This window comes from Hyperolius riggenbachi, chromosome 5, assembly GCF_040937935.1.
Source record: "Hyperolius riggenbachi isolate aHypRig1 chromosome 5, aHypRig1.pri, whole genome shotgun sequence".
Lineage (NCBI taxonomy): Eukaryota > Metazoa > Chordata > Amphibia > Anura > Hyperoliidae > Hyperolius > Hyperolius riggenbachi.
The window spans coordinates 30,113,752-30,127,490 of NC_090650.1; positions in this window are offsets into that span (position 1 = coordinate 30,113,752).

Genomic DNA, 13,739 nt, shown 5'->3' on the forward strand with positions numbered 1-13,739 from the left:
TGGATCTTATCAGACAGGTCGTCAGGGAAGAAATGGCGTCAAAACCGTCTACTAGCAGTGCGATTCCGGAAATCATAATAAATGAAGATTTTTCAGGATCTCAAGTAACAGAGCCACCACGTTTAGAGGTCACAGAGGATCATCATTCGGCGGAGGATTCTCACTCTGATATTGAAGAGTCTGTCGCCTTTCAGTTTTCGCTAATTGATCCACTAATCAAGGCCGTCAAGGAAGCAATTCAGTGGACTGATCCGGACGATACTGTAGAAGTAGGGAAGTACTATCCTCAATTAACCAAGACTGGTCCTAGCTTTCCCCTAATGAAAGAAATCAAGGGTATTATGGATGATGAATGGACCAAAATAGAAGGAAAAGCATCTTTCACGAATCGCTGGGCAAAGTTATATCCTTTTAAAGTTGGTGATGCACTTCCGTTACAATCCGCGCCAGCTGTAGATGCCTCTATTGCTAATCTGGCGAAACACGTGACGTTACCCCTGGAGGATTCCGTGGCTTTCAAAGATACTTTAGACCGGAAAATCGAAAGTGACTTAAGAAGAACGTATCTTTCGGCTGGAGCTGCCTGTAAGACATCTATTTCCTTAACTTCTGTATCACGAGCAATGAGGTGTGGACTAATAATATCCAGGATGCTGTGAAGTCTGGTGCCGACACAGAACAGATTGTTTCTGCCCTGGAAGATTTAAAGATTGCAGCCGACTTTGTCGGAGAAGCGGCCATAGATGGAGTTCGGGCCTGCTCAAGAGCAATGATTTCTTCCGTTACAGCTAAAAGGGGATTCTGGTTGAGGCCTTGGAGTGCCGACTCAACTTCAAAACAGGCTTGGATCAAGATTCCTTTTAATGGCAGAATGTTGTTTGGAGAAAAACTAGACGCAGCGATCTCCAGAAAGTCTGGTGGGAGGTCGGGCGATATTCCACAAGACAGGAAGGTTAGAAAACAACATTTCAACCAAACGCAGCAGTTCCAGAGATACAGAAATATAAGATCTTACAAGCCAGGAAAAGAGTATCAAAGAAAATGGCAAGGGGCCCAATCTTCTTTATCAAAGTCCTCAAAATCCACCTCCACTGGTCGGCAGGCTCAGGGTAAGTCCTTTTGAGGCCTTGTCCGTCCACACTCTGCCTGTTGGGGCGAGGCTCAGTTTCTTTGCTCGAGTGTGGGCGTACAAGGTTTCAGATCCTTGGGTCTTGTCGACCATAAAAAACGGTCACAGATGGGAGTTCAAAACTTCTCCGGTGGACATATATCTTACAACCAGGCTACCTTACCTAAAAGAAAAGAGATTGTGTTTAGTCCAGTACGTGAACCAGTGAATCCAACAAAACGCCGTCAAGAGTGTTCCCATCTTACAAAGGGGCAAAGGCATTTACTCGCCTCTCTTTTTGGTCGCAAAAAAGACGGGGCACTGGAGACCGGTCATAGATCTAAAGAGACTAAACATACACATATTACTTCCGAGATTCAAGATGGAGTCCCTTCAGTCAATCATCCTTTCAGTTCAACCGAACGACTTCATGGTCTCCATAGACCTAAAGGACGCATATTTTCACATTCCAATTTATGCCCGGTTTCAAAAATACTTAAGATTCGTGATTCAAGACCTTCATCTTCAATTTACAGCTCTTCCGTTTGGTCTTTCCACCTCGCCCAGGACGTTTTCGAAGGTTCTGCAAGCTCCAATAGCAATCCTGAGACAGGAGGGCGTTCGAATATTCCACTATCTAGACGACATACTAATTTTGTCCGTCTCCCAGGAATGTCTAGTTCAACACACAGAAAAGTCACTCTCGTTGCTACAAGAGATAGGCTGGATAATCAATCTGCACAAAAGTCAGTTGTCTCCCTCCAGAACGATGACATATCTCGGAGCATACTTCAATACAATCAACAACACAGTATCTCTGCCTGTTTCGAAAGTTCCGGTCATTCTTCAGTGGATTTTCAAAGTTCTGTCATCATCTCGGCTGACAGCAAGACAGTGTCTACAACTGTTGGGAACTCTAGCAGCAACTATCCCAATGATAAGATGGGCACACTGGCACATGCGTTGCTTCCAACTGCCTTTCCTGTTACAATGGGACAAACAGAACATGAATCAACTAATAGTTACCTCAACATCTATGAAGGACTCTCTGGTGTGGTGGACCAAGGAGGAACACCTTCTACGGGGCTTTTCTCTACTCCCAATTCCTTGGATAGTTGTAACTACGGATGCCAGCAATCTTGGCTGGGGGGCCTGGTGCCAAGGCAGGATAGTCCAGTCCCGGTGGCCGTCTCGCCTTGTCGCAAGCAGCTCGAACTTCTTAGAATTGAAAGCAGCACGTCTAGCTCTGAAGGCTTTTTCACCTCTACTTCAAGGCCACCCAGTTTGCTTGAGGACAGACAACACGACTACAGTAGCATATGTGCAGAATCAGGGGGGGACTCACAGCCACATACTATCTCAGGAAGCAGCTCTCCTGTTTTCCTGGGCGGAGGACAACCTGTCGTACCTCAAGGCAGTTCATATCCCTGGTTCCCTCAACAAGAGAGCAGACGTTCTGTCGAGAACGGTGATAGACAACGAGTGGGCTCTGGATCAACAAACCTTTCACCAACTCACACGGAGGTTTGGAGTTCCAGTAATAGACCTCTTCGCCTCAGCACACAACAACAAATTGCCCCAGTTTTTCTCCAGAATTCCTTGTTCAAAAGCCCTTGCAGTAGACGCTCTGTCCCAGCCTTGGCCGCCGCTACTGTTATATGCTTTCCCACCGGTTCCGCTGATCTTCCAATTCCTTTGCAAGGTGGTGATGGAGAATTCAACAGTTCTAGCGATACTACCTCACTGGCCATGCAGAGTCTGGTTTCCACTACTGATGCAGCTATCACAGTCCCGGCCTCTGTTTCTTCAGAATCAGAACTCCTCCAAACTGCTGTCTCAGGCAGGGATATTCCATCCGGCACCACACAAGCTCCACTTGGCAGCCTGGATGTTGAGCGGGAAAGGCTGTCGGCCCTAGGTTGCTCAAATGCAGCAGTAAACACTTTGCTGAAGACCAGAAAGACTTCAACAAATATGGTATACAAAAAAGTCTGGGAGAAATTTGTACAGTTTGCTTCCAAGAATAAGTTTGAGCCTCTTGAAGCTTCTATAGCCAACGTGATAGATTTCTTACAAGCTGGGCTGGATATGCAACTAAGTTATAATACCTTAAAGCTTCAGGTTACCGCGTTATCTACTACCTTAGGGAAAAGATGGTCATTAAATCCCTTCATCCAACAGTTCCTGAAGGCAGCCCTAAAGTTAAGACCACCCAGAAGGAACTTTTATCCAAAATGGGACTTACCAGTCGTTCTTGACTACTTGAGCTCGGCTCCGTTCTTTCCGCTGGAAAATTTCTCACTTGTGAACTTAACACACAAATTGGCTTTCTTGCTTGCGGTCACCTCAGCAAGGAGGGTCTCTGAGATCCATGCCTTGGGGTGTTCTGAGCCTTACATTGTCTTTCATCATGATAGAGTGGTTCTAAGGCCTATCTTGGAGTTCTTACCAAAAGTTGTGACAGTGTTTCACTTGGATAATGAGTGGACCTTACCTGCCTTTATGGACAAGGACAATCCTTCTACTCCTCATGCTCTGGATATAGTCTCCTTGTTGAAGAAATACCTGGAATTTTCACAGCATTTCAGAAGCTCCCAGCGTTTGCTACTGCTACCGAATGGTAGCCGGAAAGGAAAGGAGGCTTCAATTAGAACTATTGCAGCCTGGATACGAATAACCATCTGAGATGCCTACAGGTCTAGAGGGCTTCCTCCTCCTGTTAATGCTGCGGCCCATTTGACCAGAGGGATGGCGGCTTCGTGGGCAACTTTAGCTGGAGTGTCATTGCCGGCCATCTGCAAAGCGGCAGGATGGTCTTCAAGTAACACCTTTATCAACCACTATAGGATTGATCCTTCATTACTCACCTCGGTCACTGTTGGAAGATCAATTATTGATGTTGCTTCTGCTATACAATAAATAGTATTTTTCCCTCCCTTTGGCGTTTTTCATTGTGGATAGTTAAATCCCATAGTAGGCTGCCATGGAAGCACCAGGGAAACAGGGAAACAGGAAAATTGAAATACTTTCCTTTCCTGGTGCAATTCCATGGCAGCATACGAACCCACCCATTTCGGGAGGACGATAGTAACAAGAATGGTGGTCGGCAGTGTATGCAAAAATTTATAGATACGATGTCCAATAGGGTTAAAGGGGGGGCGGACCATAACCCATAGTAGGCTGCCATGGAATTGCACCAGGAAAGGAAAATTTCCTGTAGGTAAGTATATCAATTTTCCTGTATTTAGTCTAGAGAAAAGATGCCTAAGAGGGGATCTAATTAACATGTATAAATACATCCGAGGGCAATATAAAAGCTTGGCGGATGAGCTTTTTGTCCCTAGGCCTTCTCAAAGGACTAGAGGACATGATCTGCGCATGGAGGAAAAACGTTTTAGCCATTTATTTAGGAAAGGGTTCTTTACAGTAAAAGTGATTAAGATGTGGAATGCATTACCACAGGAAGTAGTTATGGCAAACTCTATACCTGCATTTAAAGGGGGCTTAGATGCTTTCCTTGCGTTGAAAGACATCCATGGCTACAATTACTAGGTAATGCCTAATGATGTTGATCCAGGGATTTTATCTGATTGCCATCTGGAGTCGGGAAGGAATTTTTTTCCCTTTTAGGGCTAATTGGACCATGCCTTGTAAGGGTTTTTCGCCTTCTTCTGGATCAACAGGGATATGTGAGGGAGCAGGCTGGTGTTGTACTTTGTTCTCTGGTTGAACTCGATGGACGTATGTCTTTTTTCAATCCAAATAACTACCGTATATACTCAGATACAAGTCGACCCCGTGTATAGGTCGACCCCAATATTTGACCCTCAAAAGCTGGAATTTTCCAATTATTCATGTATAAGTCTACCCAGCAAAGTTAATAGCTGTACTTGGGGCAATAACCCCTCCTGGCCCCCAAGTACAGCAAATAACTCCTCCAGGAGACGCATGCAGCTATTAGCCCTCTGCTTGTAACTCCCTCCCACCCACCCACCATCACCCATGGGAGCCGTCTATCTGCATTTCCCCCCACCCATGGGAGCCGTCTGTCTGCATTTTCCCCCACCCACCATCACCCATGGGAGCCTCTGCTTGTATTTCCCCCCCACCCACCATCACCCATGGGAGCCTCTGCTTGTATTTCCTGCCCCCCTCCCTCCCACCATCATCCAAAGGGAGCCTCTAAGGGTGGGGGGTCTCGCTCTTCCTCCTGGCTGTGCTGCAATTTCCTGGGTGTGCTAAGATTTCCGCCTCCCTCCCACCCACCATCATCCAAAGGGAGCCTCTTCTTGTATTCCCCCCCTCGCGCTGTGTAATCCTATGCATAGTGATAAGCCCAGCAGAAGCCGTCACTCACCATCAGCGGGCGCACCGTCCTCTCTTCTCCCTTCACTCGCGCTGCCGCTGATCTCCATGCTAAGCGTAGCTCCGTCTTCTGACATCGGGAGGCGGGGCTACACATCAGCGCGAGTGAAGGGAGGACGGTGCGCCCGCTGATGGTGAGTGACAGCTTCTGCTGCGCTAAATCACGCTGCATAGGATTACACAGCGCGAAGGGGGAAATAGATGCAGAGGCTCCCTTTGGATGATGGTGGGTGGGAGGGAGGCGGAAATCTTAGCACACCCAGGAAATTGCAGCACAACCAGGAGGAAGAGCGAGACCCCCCAACCCATATCAGCTATAAGTGGAGAACTTTAGGACTACTCGATAATAAGGCGACCCCCCCACTTTTATACAGCGAGTCAGTCCTAAATTTCTCGACTTATAGCCGAGGATATACGGTATGTAACTATGGATAACAGTGGTGCCTGGATGAGTGAATCAGTGAATGCATTTGTTTGAACATTTGCATACAAGTGTGCAAAGGGTTACTTGATTTTTGCTGATTGACTATAAAGACCTGATCAGAGAGAATACTGTTATCGGGAAACGCTGCTTGGAACTGTTCATATTTTTGTATATGTGCTGTTTAATAAGCGAATACAATTTTTTACTATATAAAATCAAATACTGAGTGCTCTGATTCATTTCAAGGTATACTGTCAATCTAGATCCGCTGTTATAGAAGAGTGCAGATTATAATAGCAACGCTTTAAAGACGGCTTTTAGTAAGGTGGGTTTTTGGTCCATTTTAGCCCCTTACACACTCCTAGGCGTTCCAGTTGACCATAAGCTTGCTAGGCAATCTGTTCCTTTACGGAGTTAAGGTGGCCATACACTGGTCGATTTGCCATCAGATTCCACCAACAGATAGATCCCTCTCTGATCGAATCTGATCAGAGAGGGATCGTATGGCTGCCTTTACTGCAAACAGATTGTGAATCGATTTCAGCCTGAAACCGACCAGCGAGAGTCCCTTAGTCCCCTGTCTTCTTCTCCGCTCCGGGCTCCAGACCGTTCCTGCAGCTACTGAACTTCCTGTCCAGGGGAAGTTTAAACAGTAGAGGGCGCTCTACTGCTTAAACTTCCTGCCGGGACAGGAAGTTCTGTGTAGCTGCAGCCGGTCCGGAACCCAGCACGGAAAGAAGACAGCGGGGACCAGGGGACTCGCGCCGGCCGGAACAGGTAATGTATACCCGCTGTATTGCGTCGGTCATCGGGCATTCGAACGCCGCTATCGACGCACTCCCAACCCGCCGGCGATCGAGAATAAATCTTCCGCACGGACGGATCGACGGGAACGATCGATTTCGGACAGATGTGCACGACGATTTCACAGCCGATTCGTTCACTGTGATCGAATCGGCTGTATATCGGCGGGAAAATCGTTAGGTGTATGGGCCCCTTTAGTGATCATGCAAAAAGGTAAGAACTGGGCAGGTTTTTGACAGTATGTCCAGGCTAAAGACAAGTAGCGGCCGATAACGGGCCTTTTGCTGCAGAACGGAGCAGCATGGGAGTGATCAGGAGGAGCAGTAAGCCTCAGAACTCATACCAACATATTGCAGTAGCCTTCATTTCATAAGACTTCTTCAGCTCAGGTATCCTTTAAGAAGAGACGATGCCTGACCTGAACAGATAAGGCTTATGGCGTACCGGCAAGAGGAGCGAATGTTGCTGATAAGAAAGGGAATGAGATGCAGACACACAGCTGTATTTCACTGTCTTATCTGCAGCCTATTTATTGTGGCATGGACCCCAAGCCAGAGAGCCACTAACAAAAGATCACACAAAAGCAAGATAGAAATAGTAAAGGAGGGTGGACAAAGGGAGATATCTGACAAGGGTCTAATGCAGATGGCAATAAATCGGGCCAACATCTATGAAATTACATTTCCTTATGGCTACAATGAAGTAGAACTACACAACAAGAGCAGGGCTCTTCAAGAGAGACGTACATGAGGCTTGGAGCACACGTGGCTGTGCACAGGGGTGTAACAATAGACCCTGCAAGGGATGCAGCGCAGTAGGGCTCAGAAGCCACAGGGGGCCCCGTCCGGAGAGACTGACAACTAAGGGCACGGAAAGGAAAAAAAAACAACTTTCTGCTCTCTGCACAGTTCTAGTGACTACATCTGCTCAGCCACTAATAAATCATACAAAGTTTTGCAGACAAAGATTTGTAGACAGTCACTATTTACTGTTCAGCGGGGTCTTGTGTACAGCACTGTTCTATACGAACCACTCTACCCCTCCTCAAGCACTGCGTCCTGTAGTGATGCATGGAGTCTGAGCACGGAGAGAAACAGCTTTCTGCTCTCTGCACATTTGTTCTAACAACTGCATCTGCTCAGCCACTGAAAACGAATCATACAAAGTTTTGTAGACAGTCCCTATTCATGTTTTAGATACCTGTGTTCTAGTAGCCTCACCTTCCTCACCTATGGATTGGAAGAATTGAAAGAAGGTAGGGGTATGTGTGTGTTATGTTAATGCTGCTGTACTAAGTTACTGGCATTCTGCTAGAATGACAAGCGGTGCAGGGCAAAAGAGGTTAAAGTGTACCCGAAACATTTCCTCCAGCCCCCTTCAGGCTGATCGGTCTCTCGCAGTCTTCCCACAGCACCTGGATCCTCCACTAGGCAGACTGGTAAATCAGTACAGTTCAGCCGCACTCCCGTCACTAGAAGTATTCTGTGCCTGCACAGTAGGTCAACCTGCCACACCTTCAGTGGGCACCATCTACACTAGCTTACCCACCTCACAGCAATTTCACATATAAATTGATGCCAGGTTTCAGGAAACATGTCGCAGAAAAAGCACATTTCCAACATATTAACCTCCTTTCAAGTATGAGTACTGCTGGATTTTAGGGTCTAAAAGCGGTTCAATTTTTTCACACACTACCCTAAAAGCAAGGGGATAAAACATGCCACTGGACAGCACCAGCAGCCCAGCACATTACTCGCCTCCCCTGGATCCAGCACTGCAATACTCCCTCCGTCCATCAGGTGGCACTCTACCCCTGTAGTGAGATTGCTGACAGCAATCGCACCAGAGGGATCAAGAACCTCCAAGGAAATGTCTGGATTCCAGGGAAGGAGATTTGCAAACATCCACTGTGCACAGGCTCTGCACATGCCTCCTGGTGGCTACCACGAGTCAGACTTGTGGTTACGGCTCTGAGCTGTTGATTTCTGGCCTGAGCCAGACTTGGGGTTACCGCTAAGAAGGGTTTGTTTCCATTTTTGTAGTGGAAACAGGCCCCAAGACTAGAGTGAACTAGCTGTAAGCAATATATTCTATCATCAGCTCTATGCTTATTGCCTCAATGGCTGCCTGCTCTTTAGGACATTAAATAAGAGTAATACATAGGCTGCCACCTTCATTCCCTTATAAATAATACCAGTTGTCTGGCTGTCATGCTGAACGTTTGTCTTTTGTTTGAGTCCAAAGCCGGTTCTCATAAAGCAAGGTGAAACAGAAGCATCAAGCGCAGAGATTACAGGGGTGGCATGTTTGTGCTGTGTTACACACACAGCATGCAGTCAGAGCAGAAGCGAGAGGAAGAGGTTATCATTGGGGGAAAGTAGCTTGTTGTGCTGTGTGAGGAATCTGACAGTGAGTGAGGAGGCAGCAGCATTTCATGTGACTTGCACAGCAGAAGAGAGGAGGTGGCACTGCTGTCCTGGCTAAAGAGGAATGGAGGACAGCCGACTGGCTGCATATGCTGCCTTGCTGACTAAGAACATTAAAGAGACTCCGTAACAAAAATTGCATCCTGTTTTTTATCATCCTACAAGTTCAAAAAGCTATTCTAATGTGTTCTGGCTTACTGCAGCACTTTCTACTGTCACAGTCTCTGTAATAAATCAATGTATCTCTCTCTTGTCAGACTTGTCAGCCTGTGTCTGGAAGGCTGCCAAGTTCTTCAGTGTTGTGGTTCTGTGATGCATCTCCCCCCTCGAGGCCCCTCTCTGCACACTGCCTGTGTGTTATTTAGGATTAGAGCAGCTTCTCTCTTCTCTCTTCTCTTTTACAAGCTGGATAAATCGTCCTCTGAGCTGGCTGGGCTTTCACATACTGAGGAATTACAGACAAGGGCAAAGCTGTTTGCAGGAAGAAACGGCAGCCTGAAACTTCAGTACATGAGAACAGAGTGAAAGAAACACACAAATGATCTCTTGAGATTCAAAAGGAAGGCTGTATACAGCCTGCTTGTGTATGGATGTATTTTATATGTGTGGACATACTGTACATCAACCCACTTCCTGTTTTGGTGGCCATTTTGCTTGTTTATAAACAAACTTTTTAAAACTGTTTTTAACCACTTTTAATGCGGCGAGGAGCGGCGAAATTGTGTCAGAGGGTAATAGGAGATGTCCCCTAACGCACTGGTATGTTTACTTTTGTGCGATTTTAACAATACAGATTCTCTTTAAAGGGAATGTCCGAGGAAATATATATATAAAAAAAAAATCCAATTACCTTGGGCTTCCTCCAGCCTGTGCCCTCGCCGCAGTGCTGTTGGCTCCCAGTCCCCTCCAGTGCAGAGGCCGACCTCGCCAGGTCATCATCATACTGCATTCCAGTGTGCAGCTCAGTCACACCGACATCATCCGGGCTATTCTGCACAGGCACAGAACTACAGCGCCTGCGCAGTCCAGTCCAGATGACATCAGCATGGCTCAAGAGCCGCTCGCGCAGGTGCAATCAGCATTTTGCGCCAGAGGGGACCCCAGACCACCAGCGTGAAGTGGAGCGGCGGCGAGGGCACAAGACAGCTGAGGGGCTGGAGGAAGTGGATTTTTTTTTTTATTTAGGGAGTCCTCAGATGTTTCCTTTAAAAAAAAGCAGAGTACATTTTCAGGTGCTTGCGATCATTCCAAATCGCTTTTAGTTAAAGAAAACCTGTAATGAGAAAAAGTTCCCCAGGGTGGTACTCTCCTCAGGTGGGGGAAGCTTCCGGATCCTATTAAGGCTTCCCTCGCCCTCCTGTGTCCCACGGCGGTGAAAATCCTCCCGGAACGGCGGGGGATGTAAATATTTACCTCCCAGGCTCCAGCACAGGCGCAATATCAGCTCTCTGCTCAGAGATAGGCGGAAATAGCCGATCACTTCTGGGCCGCTCTACTGCGCAGGGGCAAGTTGTCTGCGCAGTAGAGCGGACCCAACAGAGATCAGCTATTTTTGCCAATCTCCATGCGGAGAGCCGCTATAGCGCCCTCGCCAGAGCCAGGAAAGGTAAATCAGCGCTTGTCGAGGGAGGATTGCCAGACACTTTGGGGGAGCCAGCGCTGGATTGCCTGCAGCTACAGCAGAAAGAAAGCCTCATTGGAACCGAGACTTCACACTACCGAGGTGAGTACCCCCCAGGGGACTTTGTTACAGGTTCTCCTTAAAGGGATACTGTAGGAGGGTCAGGGGGAAATAAGCTGAACTTGCCCAGGGCTTCTAATGGTCCCCCGCAGACATCCTGTGTTGGCACAGCCACTCCCCAATGCTCCGGCCCCGCCTCCGGTTCACTTCTGGAATTTCTGACTTTAAAGTCAGAAAACCACTGCGCCTGCGTTGCCATGTCCTCGCTCCCAGTGATGTCACCAGGTGTGTACTGCGCAGACACAGACCATACGGGGCCTGCACTGTGCGCTCTTGATGACATCAGCAGGATCAAGGACACGGCAAAGCAGGCGCAGTGGTTTTCTGACTTTAAAGTCAGAAATTCCAGAAGTGAACCGGAGGCGGGGCCGAAGCATCGGTGAGCGGCTGCGCAGGCACAGGATGTCTGCGGGGGACCATTAGAAGACCCGCGTAAGTTCAGCTCATTTTCCCCCGACCCCCCTACAGTATCCCTTTAAAGCATTAGAGGCAGAGCATCAGCACAAAAAAGTCAGGCATCTGTCATTCTTTATTAGAGAACTAGCTGGTGGTGCAGAGACTTGAAAATTATTATAGGTTAACTTATCGCCGCAACTAGCTTTATTCGTTTTGCTTCTCCCAGCCAATAAGCTCCAAAATGCAAAGGAGGGCATGAGGCACTTTGATATTAACCAGTTCTGTTTGCTGCATCAGATCTATGCCTCCCAGAAGCAGTGTTGGATGCCAACATCATCCTCTGGGTCCCATTCAGGCCATGTAATCAGAACCAAGAGACCGCCATCAGCAGACAGCACAGCTCCCAGGCAGCTGATAAGGCAAACAGAACAGGGAAATAGGATACATGGTGGCAGGCTGGGGCAATCAGATTTTAACCCTCCTGGCGGTCTATTAAAAAAGCCGCCAGGGGGCAGCGCAGCAGCTTTTTTTTTCTAAATCATGTAGCCTGCCCAGCAATCGGAGAGCACACGCAGCTAGCAAAGCGTTAGCTGTGTGGTGCAAAAAAAAAAAAAAAATTATGCAAATCGGCCCAGCAGGGCCTGAGAAATCCTCCTGCGCGGCTTAAACCCGAACTATGTTCGGGGTTACCGCCAGGAAGGTTAAAAACTCTTGCTTGTGTTCTTGTGTGTACACTGAAGCGATGTGATTTTGAAAAATCCCCCATAGCATTGCATTAGCAGATTTTAAAATCTTTAGCGTTTAAAAAAGCTCTTGTCGTGTGAATCAGCCCTTAAAGCCCTCATACCCGCATGAATTTAGAATGCACAGAGAACGCCATCCGCACCCTCCGTGCAGTTCCATGTCGGGCTGTCATGCCTCCTCAAAAATGGCCGCCAGAGGTTGCCACGGCTGTTCAGTCCACATAGACGCGAGTGCAGGATTGGAGAGAACACCTGTGCACACTAAATTCTCAGCTAAAGACTCATGTACAACCACCTTGGCAAATGCCATGTAGCATGTGTGCCTTGCTTTACTCTCAATCCCTATTCAACCCAATGCTCAAAACATTCTGGCTTATGTGCATATTAAACAGCTTGGAAATGGGCCAAATGTTCTTTTATCTGATTTTATCCAACCTAAAAAGGTGGCCACACACAGATTTGCAGCAGATTCAACCCATGACATTTCCGCCAGATGCCAGTCAGGAATCTGATGTGTCACATGCTAAGAACAGATTTAAAATTTTAGAATGAAATTATTGAAAATCAGTCTAAATGCATGATTGCACCATTAGATCCAATGCAACTCTACTGACCATCTGCTGCCAGCAGCAGACTGACCTAGATTTTCCATCTTGTCAAATCAATCAAAATTGGTCACAAATCCATTAGTCTGATCGGCTGCTTGATCAGTTATCAATTTCCAATTGATGGCTAAAATCGGCCAGTGTATGGGGCCCCTTAATTCCAAACAGCATACAATTTGCATGAAAGACAGAATTAGTAGCTCAATGAACATCTACTCAGCATGGCCTGCTATTCACACTGATCGGCATACTAAGTGACTGCACAGAATTCTGCTGTCTGGCATTTGTTTCCTAAAGAAAACCTGTGAGAAGTCAGTCATTGCTGATGCTTTTCTGAAAATACTCCTTGCATGGCTGCTGCATTTATTGTCAACCTTCAATTCTAACTGAACCTGACCCAGAAGTGTTCTGCCTCCAGGGTCTACCTGCTTGTTCCTAGTGTAACTCAAGTCACCACTGAAGCCAGGAGATCAGCTTGAAAGCCAGGATTTGGGCGGTATGAATACTGTTAGCTATGTATTAGTGTCCTACATAAAGACTTATTAGAAATCTAAAAACTAGTTTCTTAGAACCAAATGTATATGATAAAGAGGGAGGGGAGGAAAATAAATAAAAGCCAGCAATTAAGATTTACAGGTAGTCCCCAACTTACATACACCCAACATAAAAACTACTAGCCGATTTCAACGGCCTGAAGAAAAAAAAACCTGATTGTAGTTTGAGAAAATGAATAAAAAAAAATTTTTTTTTAATTACATTCTGATTCAGTACACTGAGGGCACAGAGGTGACAGAAATACATTGAAGGCACAGGAAAAGGGGTGTGACAGAGGGAGACACTTGAAGCACAGAGGATGTACAGGGGACGGAGACAGCAGTGTGTCAACTTGAAAGGATTCAGGTTAAAGGGAACCTAAACGAAGAGGGATATGGATGTTTCCTTATAAACAATACCAGTTGCCTGGCAGTCCTGCTGCTCTCTTTGGGGCAGTAGTGACTGAATCACACACCTGAAACAAGCATGCAGCTAATCCAGTCTGACTTCAGTCAGAGCACCTGATCTACATGCTTGTTGAGGGGGTGTGGCTAAAAGTATTAGAGAGACAGGATCAGCAGGAGAGTCAGGCA